This window comes from Cervus canadensis, chromosome X (genome assembly GCF_019320065.1).
Source record: "Cervus canadensis isolate Bull #8, Minnesota chromosome X, ASM1932006v1, whole genome shotgun sequence".
Taxonomy (NCBI): Eukaryota; Metazoa; Chordata; class Mammalia; order Artiodactyla; family Cervidae; genus Cervus; species Cervus canadensis.
In genome coordinates, this window is record NC_057419.1 from 111,842,999 (window position 1) to 111,853,664 (window position 10,666).

Below are 10,666 nucleotides of genomic sequence, written 5' to 3' on the forward strand. Positions count from 1 at the left end.
TCAGTGCCACCACAAGAAAAAGAAAATTTATGAAAAAATTTGCATGCCATGTAACCATTGCCTCAAAATCAATGTCCTAGCCCCTTCCAATAAGATCCCTTCCCAGAGCCTCTTCTACATCAAAATTCTGGAGTGATCACCAAATCCAGTATTTCTCCAACTCTTTTATATGCCCAAACTAATTTAAAGGCCAAGAAGTGAAGTTAAAAATGAAAGTGTTACTGAGGAAACCAGAGTTGAAAGAGACACGTGTATCCCAATGTTCATCGCAGTACTGTTTATAATAGCCAGGACATGGAAGCAACCTACATGTCCATCAGCAGATGAATGGATAAGAAAGCTGTGGTACATATATACAATGGAATATTACTCAGCCATTAAAAAGAATACATTTGAATCAGTTCTAATGAGGTGGATGAAACTGGAGCCTATTATACAGAGTGAAGTAAGCCAGAAAGGAAAACACCAATACAGTATACTAATGCATATATGTGGAATTTAGAAAGAGGAATTTAGAAATGATAACCCTGTATGCAAGATAGCAAAAGAAACACAGATGTACTGAACGGTCTTTTGGACTCTGTAGGAGAGGGCAAGGGTGGGATGATATGGGAGAATGGCATTGAAACATGTATATTGTCATATGTGAAACGAATCGCCAGTCCAGGTTTGATGCATGAGACAGGATGCTTGGGGCTGGTGCACTGGGGTGACCCAGAGTGATGGGATGGAGAGGGAGGTAGGAGGGGGGTTCAGGATGGGGAACACATGTACACCCATGGAGGATTCAAGTCAATGTAGGGCAAAACCAATACAATATTGTAAAGTAAAATAAATAAATAAATAAATAAATATTTTTTTTAATTTAAAAAAAGAGAAAAAAAAAAGTGAAAGCGTTAGTTGCTCATTAGTGTCTGACTCTTTGTGACCCCATGGACTATAGTCTGCCAGGTTCCTCTGTCCATGGGATTCTCCAGGCAAGAATACTGGAGTGGGTAGCCATTCCCTTCTCCAGCGGATCTTCCCAACGCAGGGATCAAATCCAGGTCTCCCACATTGCAGAAACATTCTTTACCATCTGAGCCACCAGGGAAGTCCATGCAATTGGCCAAATTGCATCAGTGGTCTGGTTTTACCATAGCTCGAAACACTGGTCACAAAGTAATCCCCAAAAATCACAATTTATATTTTGCACTTTTGGAAACAGTTTTACTGAGATATAGTTCACATACCATATAATTCATATATTTAAAGTTTATAATCTAATGTTTTGTTGAATATTCATAAAGTTGTGCAATCAAATTCAATCAAGTCTAGAACATATTCATCACCCTAAAATGAAACACAGTACTAATGAACAGTCACTCCCCATTTCCCCCTGCAATTCCCTAGGAATAGGCTGACATTAATCTCCTTTCTGTTTCTGTGAATTTGCTTATTCTGGACAGAATATTTTTATTATTGGATTTATTCAATCTGTGACCTCCTATGACTGCTTTCTTTCACTTAGTATAATTGTCCATATTGTAGTATGAATCAATACTTCATAACTTTTTATTACTGTATAATACTCCATAGAATAGACATTTCATTTATCCATTCATCATTCAATGGGCATTTGAGTTGTTTCCACAGTAATCTATTCTTAATAAGGCCTGTTGTCAAAAGAAGCTAGTTAATGAGAACCTAATCTGGTGGGCTATTATCAGAGCCTAACTGACCTGGGGAAGAGACATTCTAGCTGGCTCTAGCCTTCCAGGTGGGAGAAGGGAAATACCGAACTCTAGCCCATGCTAGCCATTCTGTTCCACCTAAGATGACAGAAAAATATGAGAATCTCTTGTGAAATTCACAGTGCAGAGGCATAGACTCACTGAAAGACTGAGGCCTAATCATAGGACAAAAGAATGGTTCTCTTTTCCCCCACACCTCAGCACCACATTACCAAAGGTCTGTTTATATTAGTTCTTTTTACCCAGTAAATAATGCCTGGCAATCAAGAAAAAATCACAAGGCACACAAAAGGCAAAAAACACAATTTGAAGAAACAAAGGAAGCACAAGAACCTAACACAGCAGGGATGCTGGAATTATCAGACCAAGAATTTAAAACAGGCTTCCCTGGTGGCTCAGATAGTAAAGAATCCACCTGCAGTGCAGGAGACCTGGGTTTGATCCCTGGGTTGGGAAGATCCCTTGGAGGAAGGCATGGAAACTCACTCCAGTATTCTTGCCTGGAGAATCCCCATGGACAGAGGAGCCTGGCGGGCTACAGTCCATGGAGTCACAAAGAGTCAGACACAACTGAGCGACTAAGTACATGATTAGCATGCTAAGAGCACCAATGGATAATGTAGACAGCATGCAAGAATAGGTAGAGAATGCAAGCAGAGAGATAGAAATCATAAGAGAGAACCAAGGAACTGAATCACCTAGCTGTATATCTGAAACATTGTAAGTCAACTATACTTCAATAAAATATATATATTTTTAAAAAGAGGAAAAAAAAAGAGAGAGAGAGAACCAAGAAGAAATTCAAAGAATCAAAAACACTAGAGGAAATGGAGTACCTCAGATATGTTTATTCATAGACTGGACACAGCCAAGGAAAGACTCTCTGAGCTTAAGGGTATCTTGGTAGAAACCTCCAAAACTGAAAAGCAAACAGAACAAACACTGAAAATTTAAAAAAGGAATAAGATATACAAGGACTGTGGGACAACAAGATATACAAGATATACAAGAAAAAGATGTAATACACACATGATAGAAAAAAAGAAAGAAACAGAAGAAATACTTGAAACAATAATGACTGAGAAATTCCATTCTGCTGAGTCATCAGCTTCATGGGTGTTAAAGAGACAGCAGAAGCAGCAGTAAAATCTTCATGATAAAGACTTTCTGGTGGCTGCAGGAGCTCCACTGCCACCAGCGTGGGCAAGGGCCAAGGCCCTGCAGGAGCAGCTAAAGATGTAACAGAAGAATCAATAACAGAAGAGGACAAGAGGAGAAACTATGGTGGGTGTATGTTGGTCTGCCATCTGAAGCTATCAATATGGTGTCCAATCAAACAAAGATTGTGTGAAAAAAATAAAAGAAAATAATATCTTGACTGATATTCATCAAGAGCCTGCTCATGAAAATCTGGATGGAATTTTTCCTTCGTGGGATTTTGTAATGAGAACAGATATTTCCAACAAAATTCTAAACAGTCACCACCCCCTTTCCTGCAAATTCTTAGTTTATAGTTAAAACCATGGGTACATATTGAATGTTGTGGTTCTAGAAAGGAACTGGTGAAACAACACGCTCATATATGGAACTTTCTGTGGAAGACAAGCTTATGAAGGGTTCTTGCTCAGCCGGATGCTGTGCCCCACCTGACCATCCCCAGAGCTCATGAAGATCATGTCTTTTCACTGATACTTTTTTGATAGTTTTTATATAGCAAAATTCTTTGTCTATTTATAACTTAAAATAATATAATTTAAATAATTTATAATTTAATATAATTTAAAATAATAAGGCACTATTAATGAATTACCCAAAGTAATATATCTGTCTGTTATCTTTCACTATTTCTACTTCATGTTAATTTTTAGCTGTAAGATTGTTAAACTGATTCTTGAAAGTGAAAGTCACTCAGTCATGTCCGACACTTTGCGACCCCATCAGCTGAGTCACGGGGAAGCCCAACAATAACAGAGTGGGTAGCCTATCCCTTCTCCAGCAGATCTTCCCAACCTAGGAACTGAACCGTTGTCTCCTGCATTGCAGGTGGATCCTTTACCAGCTGAGTTATCAGGGAAGCCCATATTACTGTCTCTTTCCCTTTTTTACTATTTGGCTTTCAGCTTTATTTATTTATTTATTTTTTACTGCAGCACTTTTTATTTCCTCACAATGACGCGTTGCTGGGGCCTAATGTTCTCACATGACAGTAGAAAATCAAAGTCTGTTGTCATCTCTTAAAAGAATTGAGAATTGTGTACAAAAACCTTACATAAATTAAAAGGATGAATAAATTTACAGGTGTGTATGCAAACTGTTTCCAACTCAAGGCAAGTAACAGCCCACGGTGTTCTGGTGGGAAATCTTCAGTAAGAAAGGAAAGCAGGTCCTAAGGCTTGGACCTTCCCAACCCCATTTAAGACTGGCCAAGACAGAAATGACAACTGTTTCAGGACTCTTGCCAGCCTCTAGAGAAATCCTGGAATAGGCAGCTCTGACACATTAATACCCTGCACAGACAGAGACTCGCAGTCTCCCAGATAAAAATATGGAATGCTTCATGAATTTGCGTGCCATCCTTGCACAGGGGCCATGCTAATCTTCTCTGTATCATTCCAATTTTAGTATATGTGCTGCCGAAGCGAGCACTCAGCTTTATTTAAATGTCAGAGAAGTTTATTTATTGGGAACAACGTATTACACGGCAATACTTCAGCTGCTGAGGTTTGCATGCCGTGTGTACATTTTGATTAACTTCCTGTTTTCTTTTATACATTAATACATAAGCCAAAGGCTTATGGATTAATAACTACAAATACTTCACAGCTATCAAGTCTCCTGTTCTGTGTGTGATCAGAGCATCTCATCACATTAATTCTACACTATTTTCAAGGACTTGTCATTGACGGTTAGTGTTTGATAATTACCTTGTGTATCTATTTAGTACTGCAATGTAAATCATTCAATTTACCAGTGTATCTCAACAATTAAAACATTTTTATCCCTCTTTTTTTAAAAAAAAAAAGATTTTCTGTTCTCCCTTATACACTGTTGGTAGGAATGTAAATTGGTGTGGCCACTGTGGAAAACAGTTTGGAGCTCTACTGTTTTGTGGAGACACATGCATATAACAGGAAACATACATGAGAATGATGCTCACCAATTTCCCAATTGGTGGTTACAAAAATGGGAAATATGTATTTATGCCATTCTGTTTCTTTACAAAATGTCATAGTCTTTAAATGTTAATGTCTATTTTGTCCTGGGGAGTACATAAGTGTCTGGTATATTATATATAGTTTGAATGTTTGAAATGCTTCATAATTACAATAGCATTTTCAGAACCTAATGAGTAAGTTCGTGCAAAAATATTGAAGCCCCCCAGCAAAACTTGAAATAAAAACATGAAATTTAAACATGACAGGCTAAATTTGCTAGAGAAATGTGGAGAGCTAGGAAAGGCACATGAACAGACAGAGGCTTAAGCCTTTCTGGTTATCCTGTAAGAAAGGCAAGAGCAGGTGTGGGAACTTCCAGAGATTTCTGCCATTTTGTAGTTTCCCTGTGTTTGCTATTTTTCTCACTTCTTATTTACTTTTCTTTAGTGGTTAGCTATACAAACCTTTAAGTGCTTTTGAAAATACATTTTTTGAGTCTCAGACCTCTTTGAGAAACTGATCAAAGCTTCTGATGCCTCACAGTAGAAGAATGCACACACCACTTTGCAGGTTAAGATTTACATAATGAGGCAAGAGGAAAGAATGTTCCACCTGGCTCCACGGTTACAGCAATTCATAGGCTATGAGCTTCTTCCCATCATTTTGAGGCGAAGCCTCTCTTGGCAGGTATACAATGAAAAAACTGAGCTTCCGGAACTTTCCAGTTGAGTTTCCCTCACAGTGAGATGGGAGGGGAGAATACAGGAGAAAGGATCAATTTCTCCCTTCCCAGGCCAACTTCTGTGGAGGTGCCTAGAAGTCCTTCTTTACCGCCACCAAGGGTGTCATGGCGGCCCCACAGATCTACTCTCACCCTGGACTCTAGTGTTGAGCTGGGGCTGCAGCAGCACACTGCCACTTGCAGGCTCTTGACTCATCACAGGGCTGGGAAGAGAAGTCAAATTCAGTAGGTGAGACTCCTACTTCCCATATGCTGCAGTTCTGTGAGAGACGCTGAAAACCTCAATAGACACCTCTCTCACTGATGGGAGACATGAGATCTTGAGCTACACGCATCCAACTGGGTTTCAGTAAGAAACCTAAGGAAAAAAAGAAAAAGAAAAAAAAGAAACCTAAGAAGTTTCCCCAATTTCTTTTGATACCTTACCCAGTGTTGAACATTCTTCCCTATCCGGAACTACTTTGTGAATATCAAACTTGGCCGTATGTTTTATTTTTGCTTTGTTTTGTTTTTGCAGTTCTGTTTCATTGCTATTGAGTACCCCATTAGTCAAAATGAGAAAGATTCACTTAACATTCACTTCTCATTGCTAAAGCTCCTAAAGAATTTACTCCCTAAGTTGTTCTTGTCTTGGCTTAACAGTCCTCATCCTCCTGGCCATATAGTATAGCTTTTATGAAGCAATTGTGCCCAATCCACTGCCCTCTCTCCATATTTCCCAGAACCAGTATGATGAAGAGTCGTGTGATAAATCAGGCACAGTCTAGAAATTTGAGGACCTGGGTTCTAGTCCCAGCTTTGTCTCTTCCTGCCTGTATGACCTTGGGGTTTCTGAGGCTCAGTTTCCTATCCACAAAATTGATATAATAAATGTCTTTAATTTACAGGGATGCATCCCGAATTGAAACAAATAACAGAGTTGGAAGGACTTTCTGCACAAAGCACTGTTAATAGTAAGGTATTACTGTAAGGTACAGGTCTTTCCAGCACTAAATAAAATAAGCTTCAAATCTCCACTTCTTGTTCACACAGTGATGGATTTATCTGTTTTTGCTCTGCACATTTTCCAATCCATGCTAGATTTTTAGCTCATAATCAGATTGTGGTTAGCTATGATCTCTCTACTGTAGACAAGATTATTTGTTGGAAAGATTAGAACTTGCTCAATTTAGAGCTACCCATCAAGATACATGAACCTTGTCTAGTATTTTAAAAACCAAAGCTGTAGCCTGCAACCAAAGTTGACCCCACCAATCCTGAGGGGACCTGTAGAAATGGAGAGAGGGCATTTTTTTTCAGAACAAGGGACACTTCTAGCTTTAATAAATAGAAGCCAGTGCTAAATGCCTTGCAGTAAGCAGCTTACAGTGTTCCACCCAAATGCCAACAGTTCTTAAGAATTCTCTGCCCAGCCTCAAGGAGAGACTTGCACTGAAAAGTTGAAAGGTAAGTTTTACTCATAAGGTATATGCAACTCAGCCATTTAAAGAGGGTTGTCCCCCAATCAAAAAATGGGCAGAAGCTCTAAATCTTTCTCCAAAGAAATACAGGTGGACAACAGGCACATGAAAAGATGCTCAACATTGCTAATTATTAGAGAAATACAGATTAAAACCACAATGAGGTATCACCTCACACCAGTCAGAATGATCATCATTAGGAGAGGGTGTGGAGAAGAGGGAACCCTTCTACACTTTCGGTAGGAAGGAGAATTGGTATAACCACTATAGAGAACAGTATGGAGGCTCCTTAAAAAACTAAATATAAAAAAACAAACAAAAAAAAACCTAAATATAGAGCTACCATATGATCCTGCAATCCCACTCCTTGGTATGTATTCAGAGAAAATCATAATTTGAAAATATACATGCACCCCAATGTTCATTGCAGCACTATTTACAATAGCCAAGACACGGAAACAACGTATCTGTCTATTGACAGAGGAATGTATAAAAAATGGTGTGGCATATGTATATACAATGGAGTATTATTCAGCCATAAAAAAAGAATTAAATAATGCCATTTCCAGCAACATGGATGGACCTAGAGATTATTATATTAAATAAGTCAGAGAGAGAGACAAATATCATATGATATCACTCATGTGAAATCTAAAAAAGATGATAAAAATGAACATTTTTATAAAACAGACTCACAGACATAGAAAATAAAGTTATGATTACTTTATTTATATAAAGGGGCTAGTGGGCATTTGGAGGGGAGAGGGATAAGTTAGGAATTTGAGAACAACATATACATACTACTGCATATAAAATAGATAAACAACAAGGTTCTACTGTACGCCACAAGGAACTCTACTCAATATTATATAATAACCTGTATGGGAAAAGAATCTGAAAAAAGAATATATATGCATTATATATATGAAATATATATATTTAACTGAATTACTTTGCTGTACACCTGAAACCAACACATTTAAAATCAGTTATACTTCAATAAAAAAAATTTTTTTTAAATAAAAGAGGATTGTTCCCTTCAATGAAGTTCCTTTAGGAAGTTGCACTCTTATTCCAAATATAAATCCAGTAGTTTTAACCTTTTTTAAAAAAATCAGTGTTTTTCAGAATTAATGCCCCTCTCTCCCAAGAATTATTAAGGCTTTCTAGTTTCCTTTTTCTTTTCTTTTTTTTTTCTACTTTCCTTTTCCATTCATCTTAATGGCTAATAAATATTCATGCTTTGGGAGTAGTTGTAATTTCTGAAAATATTCAAACCCTATCCCAAACACCAGGAGGTGAGGGTGGGGGGCACTGTTTGGGGTGTAAATGAAATATGTCTAAAAAATGACAAGATTAGTTTTTGTTCCCTCCTGTGGCTTATTGAAAAAGTGATGGTCTGAAATGTAGCCACTCCTGAATAATCAAGATTTGGCCATTCTTTCTGTTGGAATTAGGACGACCACCAAGCAGCCACATTATAGGTGATTTTTATTTTCCTATTAATATACACTGGGATTTCTTACTTTTTCCATAATTAGCATGTATTACTTTTATAATAGGGAGAAATCAATTTGAGTCATAATATAATAATTTTCTCACTATGTTTAATTTTTCCTACCCCACCCTCCTCTCTTCCTTCCACAGGAGAAGGGGACACACCATTCTGAGAGCTCACATTACCTACCACTCACCACAACGGGAGAATGACTTAATAAATAAGGATACATTTACTCACTGGGAGGTTACACAGTCATTAATAGGATCATTTTGAAGACTGTGGAAACATGGTAGCATGTATATTTAATACAGAATACCAAGTGAAAATTTCAAACTATAAAATAATATTGCAATGATCTAGAAACTGATGCATATGAATAAAAAGTTTTCAAAAATAATAGACAAAAAATAAAATATTACTTATAGGTCACAGGGATTATGGATGGGTTTTTTTTTTATCAAAATTTCCGAGACATTTTTTTTTAATATGGAACGCTTCACAAATTTGCATGTCATACTTGCACAGGGGCCATGCTAATGTTTTCTGTATTGTTCCAATTTTAGTATATGTGCTGCCGAAGCAAGCACTCTCCTAGATATTTTTATATCACCTTTTCATTGACACATATTTCAAGTGTAAAAGGGAGATATCTGTGTTCCTTGTGTTTATTCTAATTGTCCCAATGAAGCATTTTTATAATTTAAAAATGCACGGTGATTGATAACCTGCTGCTGCTGCTGCTAAGTCACTTCAGTTGTGTCCGACTCTGTGCAACCCCATAGACGGCAGGCTCCCCTGTCCCTGAGATTCTCTAGGCAAGAACACTGGAGTGGGCTGCCATTTCCTTCTCCAGTGCATGAAAGTGAAGAGTAAAAGTGAAGTCACTCAGTCATGTCCGACTCTTAGCGACCCCACTGACTGCAGCCTACCAGGCACAGTCCATGGGATTTTCCAGGCAAGAGTACTGGAGTGGATCGCCATTGCCTTCTCCAGATTGATAACCTAGTGCTAAGTAATACATATATGATGATTTCATGATTCGTTTTATCCAAAAATTATAATTAGTGAAACATGTCTTACCCTTTGCAACCTTCCATTTTACCTTCTATGGAAAACAACATTTTCTTTGTCTTCACTGTGTCTGGATAAAGGCTGATTGTTTGTGGACTACTTCGTATCTATGGATACTTGAAAAATAAATTAAGTGATTTGATAATGAAGATGTGAGGCTTTTACCTAGTTTTTTGTTGTTTTCCCCTGGAGGACTTTAAATACTCCAAACAATCCACCTGAAAACAATAGAGGCAAACATGACTGACTTTGAAAAGATCAAAACCCAAATCAAATTATTTGTTCTCAATATTATCAGAGGTGTGGTTTCATTGCAAATAAAAAAAGATAATGATTTATGAGTCCATTTTCCATATTATCGCTAGTTTCTTTCCTGCCTCTGTGAGCTCAGAATAGTGTAAAATTTGGAGCCTTTATTTTTCTCTACTGAAACTGCAAATAACTAGAAATGGATGTCCTTTTATTGTAATTCACTATTTGGAAAAAATCATATGGTAATGTCCCTATTAACAAAGAAACTATGAGTCAGACACATATTTTCCTGGCAGAAACCTCATTACCAAAGGTAGAGATAATAGCCAGGAGGAGAGAATGGATCCAGAGTATGGATTCCCCCCTACTGTGTACCCCTGCAAAATCATTCCCCACTTCTCACCTAATTCAGATATCTCCTCAGCCTCTTAATAAGGTGGTAAGGAGGCAATAACTTCTACATGGGCACAGTTCCCCATCCACCAGAGATCTCAAGCTAAGACTCCCTTTCCCTTTAGTTGCCACCACCCTGACCCAGCTGCAAACTGATTGGCATTTCCTTCAATGCCTTCTGTACCCAGGAAGATTGCCTAAAAATATGCTTTATTCACTCCTTCACTCCCTCAAGAAATAGCTATTGAATATCTACCTCCTGCCATGTTATCAGATGTCCATCTAGGTTTCCTGAGTCTTACAGTTTACACAATTTGTAGGGCTATTTTGGGGGGTTCCCTGGTGGCTCAGAGGGTAAA

General features: G+C 37.9%; 1 long non-coding RNA gene and 2 other non-coding genes across 3 annotated transcripts; all 3 read right to left on the reverse strand.

The window, feature by feature from the left end:
- Positions 1–2,177: 2,177 nt before the first annotated feature.
- Positions 2,178–4,280, reverse strand: LOC122435880. Its single transcript, XR_006267719.1, has 3 exons — positions 4,142–4,280; positions 3,337–3,339; positions 2,178–2,194 (listed from the first exon to the last, which is right to left on the reverse strand). It is a non-coding gene; the product is annotated as an uncharacterized LOC122435880 (long non-coding RNA).
- Positions 4,273–4,379, reverse strand: LOC122436070. Its single transcript, XR_006267842.1, has one exon. It is a non-coding gene; the product is annotated as a U6 spliceosomal RNA (small nuclear RNA).
- A 4,692-nt stretch (positions 4,380–9,071) lies between these two features.
- On the reverse strand, positions 9,072–9,178 carry LOC122436118. The gene has a single exon (XR_006267888.1). It is a non-coding gene; the product is annotated as a U6 spliceosomal RNA (small nuclear RNA).
- Between the last annotated feature and the right edge of the window lie 1,488 nt (positions 9,179–10,666).